Source organism: Notolepis coatsorum (genome assembly GCF_963971535.1).
Source record: "Notolepis coatsorum genome assembly, chromosome: 1".
Classification (NCBI taxonomy): Eukaryota; Metazoa; Chordata; class Actinopteri; order Aulopiformes; family Paralepididae; genus Notolepis; species Notolepis coatsorum.
This window is the reverse complement of record NC_140165.1, coordinates 124,532,032-124,550,281: the sequence shown is the minus strand read 5'-3', so window position 1 is coordinate 124,550,281 and position 18,250 is coordinate 124,532,032. Positions and strand designations below refer to the sequence as shown.

General features: G+C 47.4%; 1 gene segment (V, D, J or C); it reads left to right on the top strand.

The window, feature by feature from the left end:
* The first annotated feature begins 1,307 nt into the window (after positions 1 to 1,307).
* LOC311232267 (immunoglobulin heavy constant epsilon-like) overlaps positions 1,308 to 18,250 on the top strand; it is a 34,437-nt gene continuing 17,494 nt past the window's right edge. The window contains exons 1-2 of the C gene segment in view: positions 1,308 to 1,358; positions 14,817 to 15,149.

The window sequence follows — 18,250 nt, the reverse complement described above, 5'->3', positions numbered from 1 at the left end:
TGTTATCAGCAAGCCATATGCAGATTTTGCCTAGTTCTGAGCTGAGGGTTTTTTCAACCTGTAACTTGTTCTTGTCAGAGACCAGCAGGGCTGAGTCGTCCGCAAACAGGAACAAGTTGCAGTCACAAGCTGACGACATGTCATTTGCATAAATTAGGAACAGTAGCGGACCTAGTATGCTTCCTTGTGGAACACCACAGCTTACTGTGAGGGGGGGGGGATAGGGTACCGTTTACCTCCACCACCTGCTCTCTCCCCTCCAGGTAGGATTGCATCTAGCTCACTGATAGACTATCAAAACCAATTGCTTTTAGCTTGTCAATCAGAATGGTGTGATTGACAGTGTCGAAGGCCTTTTGTAGGTCCAGCATGACCATGCCCTCCTCCAAATAGAGTCTAGGTGGAGGGTTTCATACGAGGCCGTTACTAATTGATGATAGAAATCTGATACATCTATACATACAGTACTGCTACATCTATACATTTATGACATACCAGATTTGCAAATACAGTACTGTTTGTGATACAAAAAGAGTCCAGAAAAGGGAGTATATACATTTGATGTAAAAACTGTACATTGGAGGAGGTTGGGTGGGGTTGGGTGGGGGGGGGGGTTGGGTAGGAGGGGTTGGGCGGGGGGAAACACTGTACAACGGTACAAGCAAAACTGTACATTGGAATATTGACCACCATACTAGGTAATTTACTGTACATTGGGGGGGGGGGGGGGGGGTTGGGGACACTGTACAAACAAGCAAAACTGTACATTGGAATATTGACAAAACCATACTAGGTAATTTACTGTACATTGGAGGGGGTTGGGTTAGGACATTTACAGGGGCCAGTTTCGAATTGCAGTCTCCCGTAGGTGCTCCTTGAGAGTGTTTTTGAAAGTGGGTAGTGATTCACATTCCTTTACAGCTGTGGGTAGGGCGTTCCACATTGATGTGGCATAATTGCGAAACGTGTTTAGTCCCTTGTTTGAGCCGAATCTGGGTTTAACATGATTTGTGGAGCTCCCTCTGGTGTTGTGATCGTGGTATTCACTGACCTTTGGGAAGTATTTTGAGTGTGTGTGTGTGTGTGTGTGTGTGTGTGTGTGTGTGTGTGTGTGTGTGTGTGTGTGTGTGTGTGTGTGTGTGTGTGTGTGTGTGTGTGTGTGTGTGTGTGTGTGTGTGTGTGTGTGTGTGTGTGTGTGTGTGTGTGTGTGTGTGTGTGTGTGTGTGTGTAACATGGCGACGCCCTGCCAGTCTTCCGTCCTGTTGAGGACATCAAGGTAGTTTGTTTGTGAGTCTGTCGTCACATCCCTGTGTTGAACATGCGTCCACTGCTGCTGCGCTGCTGCTGCCTTCTCACAGGTAGGAACTGGGATTCCACTCTTACTGGTTTTGTTAAATGGAGGCTTTCAACGTAAATGTGGCAGCATTGCTGACCTGTGTATTCCAAGGTTCAAAACAAATATGGGCAAATGTTCTTTTAAATTCTGGGGAGCCACAAATTGGAATTGGCCACCTTCACAGCTCAAATGCATTAGTAGCCGACACAATTTTAAGAAAAATGTCAAATCATGGCTTCTCGACAATGTTAAAAACTCGATTTTAAAATTCATGAAAATGTTGTCTGATACATTGTTGTCTGTGGCTACGTTTGTACTGCATTTAAAATGTTCATGTCTATGTAGTTTGTCATATTGTTATTTGTGGTCATGTTTTGTATTTGCTTGTCTGTCTGAGACCAAGGACCACAATGGAAATAAGTCTTGACTTTTTTGTGTAGCATCCTTGATGTTTTTCTGGAACCTTGTATTTAAAAAAATGTCAAATCAAATCAAATCAAATTGATTAGTCATTGACTGTTTTGTTCCTTCTTCCTGGGTTCCCTGCAAGACTATAATAAAACAGAATACAAAGAGAGGAAAACAAAGATCAAATTAAATGAAAAACTGTTACATACTGAGGTAGGGAGGCTTGTGATCATGTTTTTAAAGTGTCCAGAGGATAGCGGGGTATTGATGTTTTTGTGTGAATTGAAGCTTCATTCCAGGAAGCTGTTGCATCAAAACAATAGGCAGAACAGGTTCAGACTGAACGCCTGGTTCCATAAGCATAATCGTCTGAGCGCGTCAGATTTAAGGACCATAATTCCAATCAAGCATCATTGTGATATATGGTGGCAATTTTCCATCAATGGCCTTAAAGATAAACGGATAGCAATGTCTTAGTCTTTCTGATAGACAAGACCAACCCACATTATCATACAGGATGCAATGATGAGTGCTGTAACTATTTAGTCAATTTGTGTGCTGATTTTATGCCCATGCCCATGTTAATTTTTATTTTTATTTTCTTTTTCATTTTTTATACTAATTGCTGTGGTGCACTCTGGACTGAGAGTACTATATAGATGGTTATTAATATTTATTATTGTTATATTGTAGAAATGTGTGCATTGAAATGTCTGTAAAGTCTTGACTACATTGAAAATGAGGTTGACCCCAATTGTAATTTCGAGAATAAATAAAGGTTGATGATGATGAGTGCTGTAACTATCACCAGTTATGATGAGTAAATATCACCAGTTATGACGAGTAACTATCACCAGTTAGATGAGTAACTATCACCAGTTATGATGAGTAACTATCACCAGTTATGATGAGTAACTATCACCAGTTATGATGAGTAACTATCACCAGTTAGATGAGTAACTATCACCAGTTATGATGAGTAACTATCACCAGTTAACTATCACCAGTTATGACGAGTAACTATCACCAGTTAGATGAGTAACTATCACCAGTTATGACGAGTAACTATCACCAGTTAGATGAGTAACTATCACCAGTTATTACATGGCGTTTTCACAATCGCCGAAATGCTTGCTTGTGATTGGTCAATAGCGCGCGTCAGAGGTCCGTTATCACACGATAACGTACCTCTGCCAAGCAATAATGACCGCTGTGCGCAGCTGTTCGCAATCAAGCCCACTACAACACTGTATCAGTGCTGCTCAGCATATGCACAGCTGCACTCAGTCATCAGTGCAATCAGACCACAGACCTGCCGACTGCCGATAATAATAATCACTTTATTTGGGCTGACAGAGCCACAGAACAACTGCGTTTGCATTTGATCTCGTCTTGTGGTGTACAATGAATTAGGTATATTGTTAGTAAGTTAGCCATGTAATAAGCGGGATAATGTATAGCTATACTCGATCATTGTCGCAAAATAATTGACCTTCACTGACGTTTAAAACACCTCAGCGCTGCGCCTCGGTATTTTAAACTCTGTGTCGGTCAATTATTTTGCGACAATGACCTCGTAGCTATACATTATCCCTTACTTATGATGAGTAACTATCACCAGTTATGACGAGTGCTGTAACGTTAGGTTATGACTAAACCAAGTTCTATTAGTAGTGGTGACGCTCGGCGTCACTCATGCACTGTCCCCGCACGTGCACACGCACTGAATAAAAGACCACAATGTACCTTTATATCCCAATATTTGTCTGACCACACCCCTATCAGCTTACCCATATAAGCAGGGGTGGGGCCACCCCCTCGCCTCCTTCCCAAGCTTTCACCACAAGGCGAGATCAAGGGCTGCAGCGGCGTCGGACGCCGAGCGTCACCACTACTAATAGAACTTGGTTATAGTCATAACCTAACGTTCTATATCGTAGTGGCTCTCGCTCGGCGTCACTCATGCACAAGGGAGGCCGAGCGAGAGCCATCGGCCGACAAATACACCCCGCTGAAGGCCCCCCACAACCATCAGATCAGGGAGGACCGAGCCCCCCCGACCCCCCCTAATGGAGGGCACCCCCCCTATTGGAGGTTACCGGGAGGGCGACGGACCCGACCGTGCGAAGAGGCACTCAAGCAACTCAACGCACAGGGTGAGCAGACCGTGGCCTGACCCCACGACTACACACACGCACAACCCGCATGCCACCCGGGAACGAACGGAGGGAACAACCTCGTTACTGCCCCCAGAATCACGGGTCAAGGGCAAACCAAACCCGTGGCAAGGCCTAAGCAGCGGAGCGCGAAGGAAGACCCAGACCCACTGAAGGGACTGGATCCCCTGGAAAACGGGGGCCCGGAGAGGTCAATGACGCCAGGCATCAAGACCCCACCAGGTGGTCACTTAGTGACACCGCCCCCCACATCGCCAGCGTATTCGGATAAGGCCCCTCTTCTCCAAGAGCGGGCCCTTTCCCCCCAATAGCACACCGCCTGGCACACTGACCCTGCAGAACAGGCAGTCAGCATGGCCGTAAGCACACAAAAAAGGTTAACCAACGGAAGCAGGCAGTGCACCGGGGAAAACCAGGCAACAGGCTGTAACCTGAGCCTGGAGCACTGCGGACGAGACAGGCACCAAAGGAGTCAGCTGAGAACAGCCCCCCCGGCGGAAGGGGCGTATGCTGGCGTTGTTGCATGACCAAGCCTCCATTTAAAAAAAAAACCCACCCAGAGGGGTTGAGGCAGAGAAGGCTGACATGATTGGCAGACGTCATGAACGTGCAGGGGCACCTTCAACCGGGTAACCCGGGAGTTGACACTGCTCCAACACACCAGGGAATCAACCACCTTGTCGTTACCCAATGCGGTGGTTGTTCCTATAACCCCTCAAGAAAAAACATCTGTGGGTATACACAGGCTATACCGCAGTACAAGTGTTTCAGTTTTCAAAAAAGGGCTATCCCAGGCCTACGGGTCGACGAAACATTACTTCGGACCGGGCCCGGCGATACGGGAAGCACAGGGTCACCAGAGGAGGTCAAAGACCACCCCAACAGGCCCCTCTTCGCCATGCGTGAGAGAGGAGCGAAAAGAATGGAGAACCAGCCCCAAGCACACCGTACTTGGTATTCCCAGGCGGTCTCCCAACCAAGTACTAACCAGGACCAACCTGCGTAGCGGCCGAGATCCGACGAGATCGAGCGTGTACAGGTTGGCATGGCCGTAAGCCATTACGACAGTGCAGAGTACAGAATGTACCCAACCAGGGTCTCCATAGCGCTTAACCCAGTGACACCCGGACCGACCTGGCATTTTTCCCCCTGAAAAAAGCCCAAGTCCCTCAGGGTACCAGAACAGCAGATCTGCATCCCCGGCGGACAACGGGTTTAACTGATCCGGACCAGCGTGACCAGAACCAGTCCCGTGCCCTAACCACGCCGACATGCCTACTCCAGGAGAAGGGGCAGATATGCGTGTTGATCTTAAACATGAAAAGAAGGCGCCACCCAGACGTTCGGTGCGAACCGCGCCCGGTGGCCCACCCCCAGGGCGTGAGACCCCTCTACATATGTTCAGATCCATTCCGTCATCATCCCCCAGATATGAACGAGAATCCGTCGACAACCAACACAGGTCGTCGGAAGAGGAAAAACCTCCATCCCAGTTGCTTTATAAAAACGCTGTTTTAACCTCAAGCAACCAAGGCGTGCCAGTCATTCGCCTGATCTTCAACAGAACACCCCGAGCTAGCACTATGCGTGCGTCGGGACACAACCACATCAATGAACAGGCTATTTAGACCTGTCATTGAATCCCCAAGGCGCCCAGGGGAACGACAAGAGGGGTGTGATGCTTCCTAACTCCAACTCTTTTTAATAGAAAAGAAGGAAGCATCAACAGCATGTATCCCAGTCTACACAGCCGGGGGTAAACATTTTTACATTTTTACATTCCACCACCCCCCCCCCCCCCCCCCCATAGAGAGGAGACGGAAATCCCCAGAGAGACTTCCCACGCGAGCTGTACAGATTGAAAAGAATATATTGCACCTTGAGCCATGTAAAAGTTTGGTTTTAGGGCTCTCCGGGGAGGAGGCACTGAACCCATACACACTCAATAATCGAATTGAATCTAATACACACACAATAGAGTAAGACTCCTTCTTGAGGTTCCACTCACCTTACCAATCTGAGGAGGAGGCTCTGTACTCTGAGGAGGCTCCCTCACATGGAAGGAGAGTCCCAACTCACAGAAGGCCCGAATAGGAGCTTCATGAGGAGGAGCCCTGACCACCCCCTGAAACAGATCCATCATATGGACCTGAACAGCACACGGAAGCCTTACCAACAGAGACGCGCACAGTGACGTACTCTATGGCGGGGGAATTTCTGCGGTGCACACGCCCAATATTCCAGGGCGTGGGACCAGGAAACCCCCCCCCTCACCCTGTAACGTGCCGAACAGCAACGTGACAGGAACCTTGAAGGACAGGTGGGTTTACCCCTGACCAACAGAAAAAAGGGGGAGGAAAGGTTACCAGTTCACCCCTTTACAACCCCACACCCATGATACGATGTAATGACAAAAAGAGTATGACGCAGTCATAGTCAGCTCCATGAAGCGTCTAACAGCTTCACACAGCGCATGTGCTAACCTGCTATCTGATTTTTACTAAGGAAAAAACACAGAATAGAGAGGGCCCTCTCAAGAGCCCCGGTAGCAGACTTACACATGTGCTTCTGTGGCCAGCCCAACCCAGTTGTAGGTCACACGACACACACAACCCATTATCACCTACAAAAAATGGCAAAAACACTCTACAGAGGAACGCCGTTTTTCATAATGAGAGAATACACAATTCTCGATTAGTGTTGGCCACAGGCCTTGCTAAGCACACACGACAAGTGACCAAACAATCTTTTCTTTTAGGAAAATATAGTTTCTCAAGCGGTTAGCACAACCCCAACAACTAAGCTAAGGGTTACATCGTATCCCTACCACACAGTGACACAATATAGTGTAACAACATGTCTGAGAGGAGGATGAAGAAGTCCCCAGGGAACCGGGGGGAAACACAACCCTCCTACTTTACCCTTAATACGGCCAGTTAAACAGGTAAACCTGTTAATATGTGCCACACTTACAGGCTGAGAAAAGAATCATTCTTTACTCATATGTCACTAAGCATAGCTTTATAGGTTAGTTTAACCCCCTTAGTTGTGAGTACACGGTACATGAACACACAATGTGTCTCAACACAACAAACCAGATCATTTTCACATCTGTAACAATAACCCGATTTGCATGGAGACCAGTGACAAGTGCCACCTGCAGAAGTTCTCAGACGACTCCTCCATCGTAAGCTACATCACCGACGATGATGAGGAGGAGTACAGAGCCCTGGTGGAGAGCTTCGTGGGGTGGAGCGACAGCAACCACCTCCAACTCAACACCAGTAAGACCAAGGAGCTGGTGGTGGACTTCCGGAGGGGCAAGAAGAGGCCCCCCCCGATTCCCATCTCCATCCGAGGGGTGGATGTGGAGATGGTGGACTCATACAAGTTCCTTGGGGTACACCTGAACAATAAACTGGACTGGTCGGACAACACAGAGGCCCTCTACAGGAAGGGACAGAGCAGGCTGTTCTTCCTGAGGAGACTCAGGTCCTTCAATGTGTGCAACAGACTGCTGCAGTCTTTTTACCAGTCTGTTGTGGCCAGCATCCTCTTCTATGCTGTGGCATGCTGGGGAGGCTACATCAACTCAAGGGCTGGTGGGCTGATGAAGTTACTGTAATTAGGAAAAGTAGGTCTTACCTTAACACAGAAGCGACCACAAAGGCCTGGGATCAGCCGCCTGCGAGATACGTCCTCACTTAAAGTGGCGCGCTAAAGCAGGGTAGTTATTCCAGACTGCTTTTACAGTATTAACATTACTCGCCACCCACCTGATGGTGAAGATCTGCCCAATTCTCAAAATCTGCATGTCACAGAAGTAGTCCCCGCAGCAGGCTGCTTCGCCTTCTTTGTAAAACCAAAATTGGTTAGAAGGCTTACTTCTTTGATATTTCATTTAACTTTCGACATTATCCTGAATACCTGTATTTTTTTTCTTTTAAAACGGCGGTGAAGTTTGACTTGTGCCTGCAGGCTGCAGCGCCGCCACGCTCCGAATGGTAAACGCAAGAATAGCATGCATGTTGCCATCTATTACGAGTAGGGTATATCTGCAGTGCCGCAACCCCATAGATTTATGCTATTGTCTATTACGGTGAATAAGTGCGCAAATCATTAATCATACATCAAAATAGCCAAATTTTATTATTATACACGATGATGACGATACAGAAAAATTACAGAAAAATTAGAAATGCATGGCAAAAATAGCATTTATTGTCAGTATTTTAGAGACCCCCAAAAATTCACAAATCATGTTTTCAGGGGAGCTGATGTCTCTTATAGGGGAGCCATGGCTGCCCCAGCTCCCCCATGGTTCGCACCCTGGTTATATTATCATACTGTCATCGCGTCTCGCTCTTGTGTATTGGCGCAAGGGGCAGGATATCTGGGTAAACATGGTCGTCATGACTGAGTTGGATGTTTTCCTGGCTATCCTGGAGCGCACGGCTAATGCTACGATGCTGGGTCACTGTTCCTTTGTTCCCCGCCGTGGGCTGTCACATCTCTTCCCTCCTCTTAACCGGTTCATTGCTGAAAGTCAATCGGTATCTAATGTGGGGGGTTTTGCTGAGGCTTATTTAGCCCTTTTATGGGTGAATGGGCTGACAACAGGGCACAAGGCAGGTGTGCCCTGGCTTGAGAGCCAGGTAGCATCGATCCTTTGCCCTGGCATGGTGAACGGTGTCCCACCCGGAAGCCGACGCCTGAGGGCGAGTCGGCCCGGCAGGTGGCGGTATGGGCTGATGAAGTTTATACCGCCACAGGATGGAATTTAGCAGCGACCAGTGTCATTGCTCAGTTGACTGTTTTTCTGTCCACATTGGTGTCGGGTAGTGTGGCTGTAGGGCCAGCCAACGCCGAAAACATTGCACGTGTTTTTGGGGTTATAGAACTTTTAACTCAGTCGCTATAACCGCAGGGAGGATCAGGATGCTATCAACTCTTATTCACAGGCATCTCTGGTTGGAGCAGTCTCCCCTTTCCGCAGAGGGACTATTTGGTCTTTCCGCGGAAACGTGGGCGGTATTTGACCTGGGCCCCACACCGCCTCGCACCACGCAGCCAGAGGTGAGAGCGCGGCCTCGTCAACGACTGTGGCGAGGCCCTCAACCAGCGGCCATGTTTCCCCCACCTGAGGTACCCTGAAAACAGGTGATTGCAAGGCTGACAGCCTTGGCGGCAGAGGGATCGGCTACATTAGATGAGCATGCCCTAAAAAAACGTTGCCGTCTAGCTGTGTCTAGCTCGCTCTCTGGTCACTCCCCCCCCCAACACCAGCGGGATAAGGGCTCTGATTTGTTTCCTTTGGTTGCGGGCCGCGTGCCTTCAATGAAGCGCAAGCGGCCCCACGTTTCGCTTCTCATGGGGACAGGGGCTGACACCCAGTTGATGGCTAGGCCTGGGTCTGTCCGTGAGAATGTTGTGCTGTCAAGCGGCTCCCACGCCACACGTTCTGCGTCTGTGTTTGGTGAGCCTGGTGTTATGTCTGTCAACAACAAAGGTTGTCAGCGGGGGAGCTCGAGGCCTCTTGGGGCACAGCGCGGGTTCCCCCAACCCCGCCTACGCCAGGCCGGGTATCACGTTGGTGCCTCCCACGGCCGGATGACCGGCAGTGGTCAGACAGGCGCGTGTGATTTGGGTTGTAGTAATATCACTGCAGGGCTACGGTGTGTAGGAACCCACCCTATCGGGCAGTGTGGGGTCCTTGCACCTCGCATGTCCAGCTGTAGAACAGTTCCTCAGCGATCCATGCCGGGGAGGTGTTCAGTGGGGGAGCTTTTGTCACCCAGTGTGACGTCAGCTTCCCTCGTATCAAACCGGGCCTTCTGTCGGGGTCCCCCCTTGGGTGCGATTGCCTCGTTAGTAGTGTCAGTGTCCGATGTCCCGACTCCCTGTTCGCGTGGTTGGCGGGTCCAGGGTTGGCAACGCACAGCGGGTGGGACCGGGCTGCCTATCTACGGTTCCTGACGGACCAGCGACAAGTGGCGGCGGGTGCGCTTTGGGATTATCATCACATATGGCTACAGCAGTGCCATATGGATGGAGAGAATGCTGAGGCGGGGGCTTGTGTTGCAGTTTGCGCTACCCCACCCTCTGTTTTCAGGTTTGGTGCAGACCTTGTTGTCAGGGTCAGCAGCAGTGACAGCTCTGGCCGACGAGATCCAATCTCTGTTAGCGAAGCAAGCCATCGTCGTGGTTGTGCGAGGGCATTGCCCTTTGCTACATGTTGGCTGGACAGGTCCCCCCTGGAGGTGTCAGGGCGCACTCCACTGCATCCCGGACCTCCCCTGCATCCCGCCTGTCGGTGGGTTAGCAGGGGTGTGTGAGTGTGTGCCATGGGGTGATGTGTCACACGTGGTCCCGCCTGTACTGTGTGCTTTTAGGGGTTTCTAGTTCCCTTTTTTTCCGCACTTTGGTGGAGTTGACTGCTCCCCCCCCTTCGCTAGGATGGGCGGGTGGACGGGACTCCCGTCCCACCTGATAGTAGGGCTTGCAGGCCCTCAGGGGGTACACTTGTCGGGCCACGCGTCTGCTCTGCCCCATATCTCATTATGGCGAAGAGCGAGACGCGATTGGCCAGTATGATAATATAACGAAAAGTTATCCTATAACCTAGTTATATGAATACTGGCTGAGCGTCTCGCTCTTAGCGCCCTGGGGTCCCTTGGTTGGGTTTTCAGTGTTGGAAACTTTTTCTGAGGAAGGTAGAGTGTGACCATGTCCGGTGTCATATAGTAGGATGCGGGGGCGTGGCCTGGTCACGTGCATGTGAGTGCAATTGTTTGTTCGTGAGCACAGTAGGTGCTAGGAGATAAGAGATATCTCATTATGGCGAAGAGCGAGACGCTCAGCCAGTATTCATATAACTAGGTTATAGGATAACCTTTCGTTATGAATCTAAGAGCAGAATGATAAACGGTGTCTAGGGGTAAAATAGTGGAAAAGGCAGTATTTCTATAAATCATCATAGGACGGCTAGTAGGACTTGCCACTACTTCTAAACATCATGAACCATCTGCTCCTCTTTTTAAGCAACTTAAAATACTATCAATCTTTGATATTAATGTATACCAGATATGTATTTTTATATTTAACTGCACTTTTAACTTAGATTTATTTCCTATTGTTTTCCATAATTCTTTCATATCAAACTCCAGTATTCATTCATATCCAACAAGGCAATCAAACAATATTCATCGTCATTTCTTCCGCACAACATTAGGTCAGTTCAGTATAAGATTTAGAGGTCCTACTATTTGGAATTCATAATAAAAATGTGCTCATCTATTTCCTCACTCAAATCCAAGCTTAAATATACATTATTAAATGAATAGTTTCAATCTCATAAAACCATTATTGTCACTTTGTTTTACAGTTTCATGTTAATTTGTTTAGACTAATTATTAATGTTGTTGTTTTTGTTATTATTATTACTTTGATTATTATTGTTATCATTATTATTATCTTAATATTATGAAAAAAAAATTATGAACTTATTTCACTTTACTTTTGTTTTTGTGTTTATTTATTTTTTATCCAATGACTGTTAGATTTCGATCAATCAGCCAGTATCACCTCTTCATCTGTTGGCTTGTGTAGTCACAATCTGCCACTCATCACCTCTTTATCCGTTGACTCTGCGTTGTGTTTTATCTCTCCAACGTCTTCTCATACTGGCTGTACAATCTTTGTCATTCCCCTTTAATGCAATCCGTAAACATAATAATTCACACCGTCAGCGTAGTACCTTTCTTGAAAAACGTTGTTTATTACATAAACAAAAGCCTCAGATGTTACGCATTTCGTATTGTCCTTGAGAAAGTCTTTGGGAACTAAATCTAGTATTCTATTGTCTCTTCTGCTGTTCAGTCCAATGGTGGCTAAGGCCTTGTCGTTAGCCAAAACCCTTCTCCCGTTAGCCGAAGCTAATGATGATGTGTCATCTCCCCTCCCCCACCGGCGAGGGTGAGGAAGGGATGAAAAGTCTCTGATCCATGTCCGCTTGCGCCAGCTTCGTGTCTAGATCTAACTCATACGCGGAAGAACACTCACATTATAATAATCATCATCATCATTAATGACAGGCCCCGCCCCTCTTCTGGTTGTCATGTGACTCGCTGTCATGGCAACTGCTTTCAACCTTTAACACACATTAAACTGCCGTTTCTAATGATGTCAAACTCTCCCCATCGTTCTGACCAAACCTCCTGCTGCTGTTCTTATCAGTTGTTATATGCTGATGGAATGCAGACACCCTGCTCGCTGCTACAACACTGACTGCTGCCTGCCTCTAAACCGCCTCCACCACCACCATGCACATCTACCTTTCTGACCTAGCACCGTTAGATGCTGTCATCTACAGATATTTACATTATACACATTAAGTGTCTAGTGGTGTCTCTCCCAAACCTTATCTCGCTGCGGAGACTGCCTATGAACACACTCCCTCCCTGCTCTGTTTTCACCCAGCTGATAACGGCCCTCTGCCCAGTTTGGCTGGAGACAGACATACATGCTGAAAATGACGATAATGGTATTATCCTCTTAAAACTCATCTCTATATCGGTTATACACCAAATGCAAATCATCGATTTCCTTCAATGAGTCGAGGCCCCATATAGGTCCATCTGGGTCTCTTGCCTCTACTCAGCACCTTTATACACTTTCTGTCATGGTCAATGTTTTGTTACTGTTTTGCTGAAATGGTGTGAAATAAATAAATAAATAAATAAATAAATAAATAAATAAATAAATAAATAAATAAATAAATAAATAAATAAATAAATAAATAAATAAATAAATAAATAAATAAATAAATAAATAAATAAATAAATAAATAAATAAATAAATAAATAAATAAATAAATAAATAAATAAATAAATAAATAAATAAATAAATAAATAAATAAATAAATAAATAAATAAATAAATAAATAAATAAATAAATAAATAAATAAATAAATAAATAAATAAATAAATAAATAAATAAATAAATAAATAAATAAATAAATAAATAAATAAATAAATAAACAAACAAACAAACAAACAAATAAATAAATAAATAAATAAATAAATAAATAAATAAATAAATAAATAAATAAATAAATAAATAAATAAATAAATAAATAAATAAATAAATAAATAAATAAATAAATAAATAAATAAATAAATAAATAAATAAATAAATAAATAAATAAATAAATAAATAAATAAATAAATAAATAAATAAATAAATAAATAAATAAATAAATAAATAAATAAATAAATAAATAAATAAATAAATAAATAAATAAATAAATAAATAAATAAATAAATAAATAAATAAATAAATAAATAAATAAATAAATAAATAAATAAATAAATAAATAAATAAATAAATAAATAAATAAATAAATAAATAAATAAATAAATAAATAAAGTAAAATATTGCGGCTGAGAGGATGTGTCTCCTCCCTGAGAGAGTAGGGCTGAGAGGATGACAGCCACGGTGGCTCACCCAAAACAGGTATATTTAAGTATAGTTTGTATGTATTCAGAAAGTATAGAAAAGTTGTGTAAACATCTAAAAAGATTGAAGTGTACACTTGAATTAAAACGTAGATTACACACTTACAGCATATTAATGATTATCATAGTATGTGCTTTGAATTAGAACATGAGAGAGCACATATAATGTACCTTTATACTCTCAGAAAAGTACATATGGGTAGAATTATACTTTCAACACATGCTATACTAGACATATTCTTTCAATGTGGAAATATTGTGACGAGCCTGGTGGTGTTCAGACTCGCCGCGGTTCAAATACAGACAAATTTGAATGTCCACACGAGCAATATCAATCAATACAAGTATTTATTGAATTCAAGGCAAAATCCAGAAGGAAAAAGCAAAAGAATGGTCGTGATTCAGTCCGAGGTCAAAAACACAAAACAGGCTCTCGTACAGAAAAAGGGATTGTTCAATACTCAGGGTAGTCGTCCGGTCCAGGGTCAGTACACAAGGGGGTTTCTCAGCCAGTCCAGGGTCCAGTACACAATGAACACCTTCTCGCCATCACCTCTCCTCTCACTGCCTCTCACCTTCACCTCTCCTCTCACTACCTCTCACCTTCACCTCTCCTCTCACTACCTCTCACCTTCACCTCTCCTCTCACTACCTCTCACCTTCACCTCTCCTCTCACTACCTCTCACCTTCACCTCTCCTCTCACTACCTCTCACCTTCACCTCTCCTCTCACTACCTCTCACCTTCACCTCTCCTCTCACTACCTCTCACCTTCACCTCTCCTCTCACGACCTCTCACCTTCACCTCTCCTCTTACTACCTCTCACCTTCACCTCTCCTCTCACTACCTCTCACCTTCACCTCTCCTCTCACTACCTCTCCCCTTCACCTCTCCTCTCACTACCTCTCACCTTCACCTCTCCTCTCACTACCTCTCACCTTCACCTTTCCTCTCACTACCTCTCACCTTCACCTCTCCTCTCACTACCTCTCACCTTCACCTCTCCTCTCACTACCTCTCACCTTCACCTCTCCTCTCACTACATCTCACCTTCACAACTCCGAATAACACAATCTCTCTCTCTCAATAAACAACAACTACAACTTCACCTCCGCTCAACTTACTCCTAACTAACCTAGTGGCTTTGTAGTGTGTGGGTCTGGGCGTGTGCACGTGAGATGTGGGTGGACTAATGATGCACAGGTGTGTTCTATCAGTACCAATCAGAATTGACTCTACTCCTTCCGTGGCAAATGTATCTCCCATCCTTCACATATCCATGAGAGGGGGGGTTGGATCTGCCACAATATATGCACTTTTATTTTGAATTGGGCAGGTGTTGTACATTGTAGAATAGTTTCCTGTGGCTGTGTTTCCAGTGGTGTGGGGCTCCGGGGCGGAGCTGGTCGGTCAGCGCCCAGAGGTGGTGGAGGTGTCGACGGGCAGCAACGTCACTATGAGTTGTCTCCTGGAAGGCTTGTCGTCCTACTGCTACACTGTGACCTGGCTCAAGCTGGACGTCCGCAGCGGAAGCATGAGAGCGCCCGGGAACACCCGCATCGAGCCGCGCTCGGTGCGCCATGAGGTGCTGCAGAGGAGCTGCCCCGTCACCATCCACCGTGCCGCGGCCGAGGACTCCGGGGTTTACTACTGCGCCGTGGCCAGCGGACAACAGCTCTACTTCGGCAACGGCACCACGGTGATCGTTAAAGGTGAAGCAGGCATTTGTTTTGGTTATTAACCCTTTCACTGCCACACGACAGCCGGTTAACCCTTTCACTGTGACAATACAGAAGGTTAGCCCTTTACTATCACACAACTGAAAGGGTTAACCTTCTGTCGTGTGGCAGTGAAAGGGTTAATTATTATGTTTGTGAAGTTTCACCTTGTACTTTCTCACTGGTAATAACAGACGCTGTGTGTGTGGTACAATGAACAAACAGGAATACCAACCACTTACAAAGTTCCACAATTTGACAGAAATATGATATGAAAATAGGATGCTCTAAGGAAGACAAATGCGTTGGCCTGATGTGGCCATAAAATACACATTTAAAAACCGAAGTGTTTTTAAGGGCGGCTAAGTGGCGCAGTGGGCAAGGCACTCGCCACTCACGCAGGAGATGCTGGGTTCGAGCCCAGCTCTCGGCGTTGCTTCTGGCTTGGCTGGTCGTTCATACTAATATAATTGGCAGTATTAGGGGGTGGGAAAGCCGGTGGGTGGGGATCGGACGTTGTGGACAGCGACTCCTACAGGTCGGTTGGTGTGCCTGTACAGCAGAATCAGGAAGCAACGGGGGCAGCATGAGCCTCCCACGCGTTACTCCTCGCGCTGAGAGATCGCGCTGTGCAGGTGAAAATGTGAGGGGTGGTCCAGTAGTGCGCGCTTCCAGGTGCCAATTACCATCACGCACCTGAGAGGAGTTCCAATCAGCTCGACGGGAGCCCTCTTATACACGGTTTGCTGAACATTCAGTGTCGGGTCGTTTTGGTCACCACCAGCTACTGCTTGTTCCTCTTGTGTGTTTCTCCAGTACGCCCTTGGAAGTTGCCGCTGTTACCTCTCTCTGCCTCCGTGGACCCGTGCCTCGTATTTACACTTTGCCCTTGGTGAGTTTTTGGAAGTATATTTTTTGATGCTCTGATATCATTTTTATTCCTGGACTCAATACCTTCATCTGTTTTTTGTGTGTTCCTTAACACTGAAGAATTGTCGCTTTGTTTTGGGTACTGGACTCTGCCTTGTTACTGGACTGCCTCGTAATCCCTACGTTTCTATTAATGACATTCTCCGTTTTCTTTTTCTCCACGAGTGGATTATCAATAAGCTGCAGAGCCGGAGAGCCACAGAGCCAACTCTGCTCTGGGCAGAGCCACAGAGCCGCAGAGCCGCAGAGCCCTACTCTGCTAAAGGACATTCCCCCCCGAATGCATTTACGTTATTTTTGCTCATTTCTGTTTGTGAAATAAATAAGCCCATCGTTTTTGGCTAACTCTGAACTACCTGTCTGTGTCGTGCTGTTGGGGTTGTTTACAAACCATAACATTACGACCCGACCATGTCGACTCCAGCCGACACAGACGGTGTTAGAGCAGCCTTGGCAGGTCAGATCCAGCTGACCAATGACCACACCCAACAGCTAGAGGCGGCTGCGGCTGCTGTGCAGGACCTCCGGGCCCAGGTCCAGCCTATCCGGATTTCTCTAGACACTCTAACCACCCAGCAGACTGCGCAGGGTAATCAACAGGCGGATATTCTTCACCAGCTGCAGACTCTCTGTGCAGCATTTAACACCCTGCTTTTAACCCCACAAGTGGCAGGAGTCCCAGTCCGACCACCACCCGCCGCCGCGACTAACCCTGCACCTCCCGACCCCGCTCCTCGAGAGCCCCATCTCTCCAGCCCACGACTGTTCGACGGTAACTTCGAGGACTGTGCCACGTTCATCATGCAATGTGAGTTCATTTCTATTCATCAACCCAGCAGATTTACCACAGAGGGAGCCCAGGTATCTTACATGACTAACCTGCTCACAGGCCGAGCAGCACAGTGGGTTACTGCTTCCTGGTCCATGAGGGCTGACTTCTGTTTTTCATACACAGATTTTGTGGCAGAGCTCCGAAGGGTTTTCCACCACCCAGCTCGTGGCCAGGATCCTGGAGCCCGGTTGGGCACCTTCCAGCAGGGCAGTGGCAGTGTCACCGACTACGCGCTTGAGTTCAGACTGGCCGCAACCGAGAGTGGTTGAAATGACCGGGTGCTTCATCTCACTTTTCTGAAGGGGATCAACGACGCTGTGAGAGACCAGCTCGCCACCCGGGAGGAGCCCGATTAGCTCGAGGCCCTAATCAGCCTCGCCATCCGCATCGACGAACGCCTCCGGGAGAGAAGGCGCGAGCGAGCCAGACTGGGACCCCCAGCCGTTCCCCAGACCTCCCGCACTCGTGACTGGACTGCTGCTCGTCCTGCCTCATCCGCGACTGGTGGTCCCTTCACCTCCCGGCCTGTGACCAGGGAGGAACCCATGCAGCTGGGACGCACACACCTTAGCCCGGCCAAACGGGAGTCCCGGCTCAGGTCCGGTCTTTGCCTCTACTGCGGCCTTGATGGACACCTTATCTACAATTGTCCTACCCGGCCAAAAGACTAGGCTTGCTGGGACCCTGGGAGATCCTGGTGAGCCGTTTTTCCTGTTCCCACACCCATGCACCACCTAACCATCTGACGAGCGTTACCCTGGCCTGGGCGGACCAGGAGGCGACGGTGGGTGCACTCGTTGACTCGGGGGCTGATGAGAGCTTCCTGGATTTTGAGTTTGCCACCCAGGCCAACATTCAACTTGAGAACCTCGAGCGGCCCTTGGAGGTCTTCGCGTTGGATCAGCACCACCTGGCCGACATCACTCAACGCACCTGTCCTGTCCTCCTCACCATTGCTGGTAATCACGTTGAGAGACTCCAGTTATTTATTACCAGGTCCCCTTCAGTCCCAGTAGTTCTGGGTCATCCCTGGCTCGCGCTGCATGAGCCCCACATCGCCTGGTCCTCCGGCACCATCATGGGGTGGAGTTCCTCCTGTCATGCCCAGTGTCTTCAGGCTGCCTCCGTCGCCCCCGGAGTTCCCCTAGTGTGCCGCCCCCAGACCTCTCAACTATCCCCCCTGATTACCACGACCTGGGGGAGGTTTTCAGCAAGTCCCGGGCTCAGGCCCTTCCTCCTCATCGGCCTTACGACTGTGCAATCGACCTCCGCTCTGGGGCTCCCCTTCCCGGCAGCCGCCTTTACAGTCTGACCGTCCCTGAGAAGGCAGCGA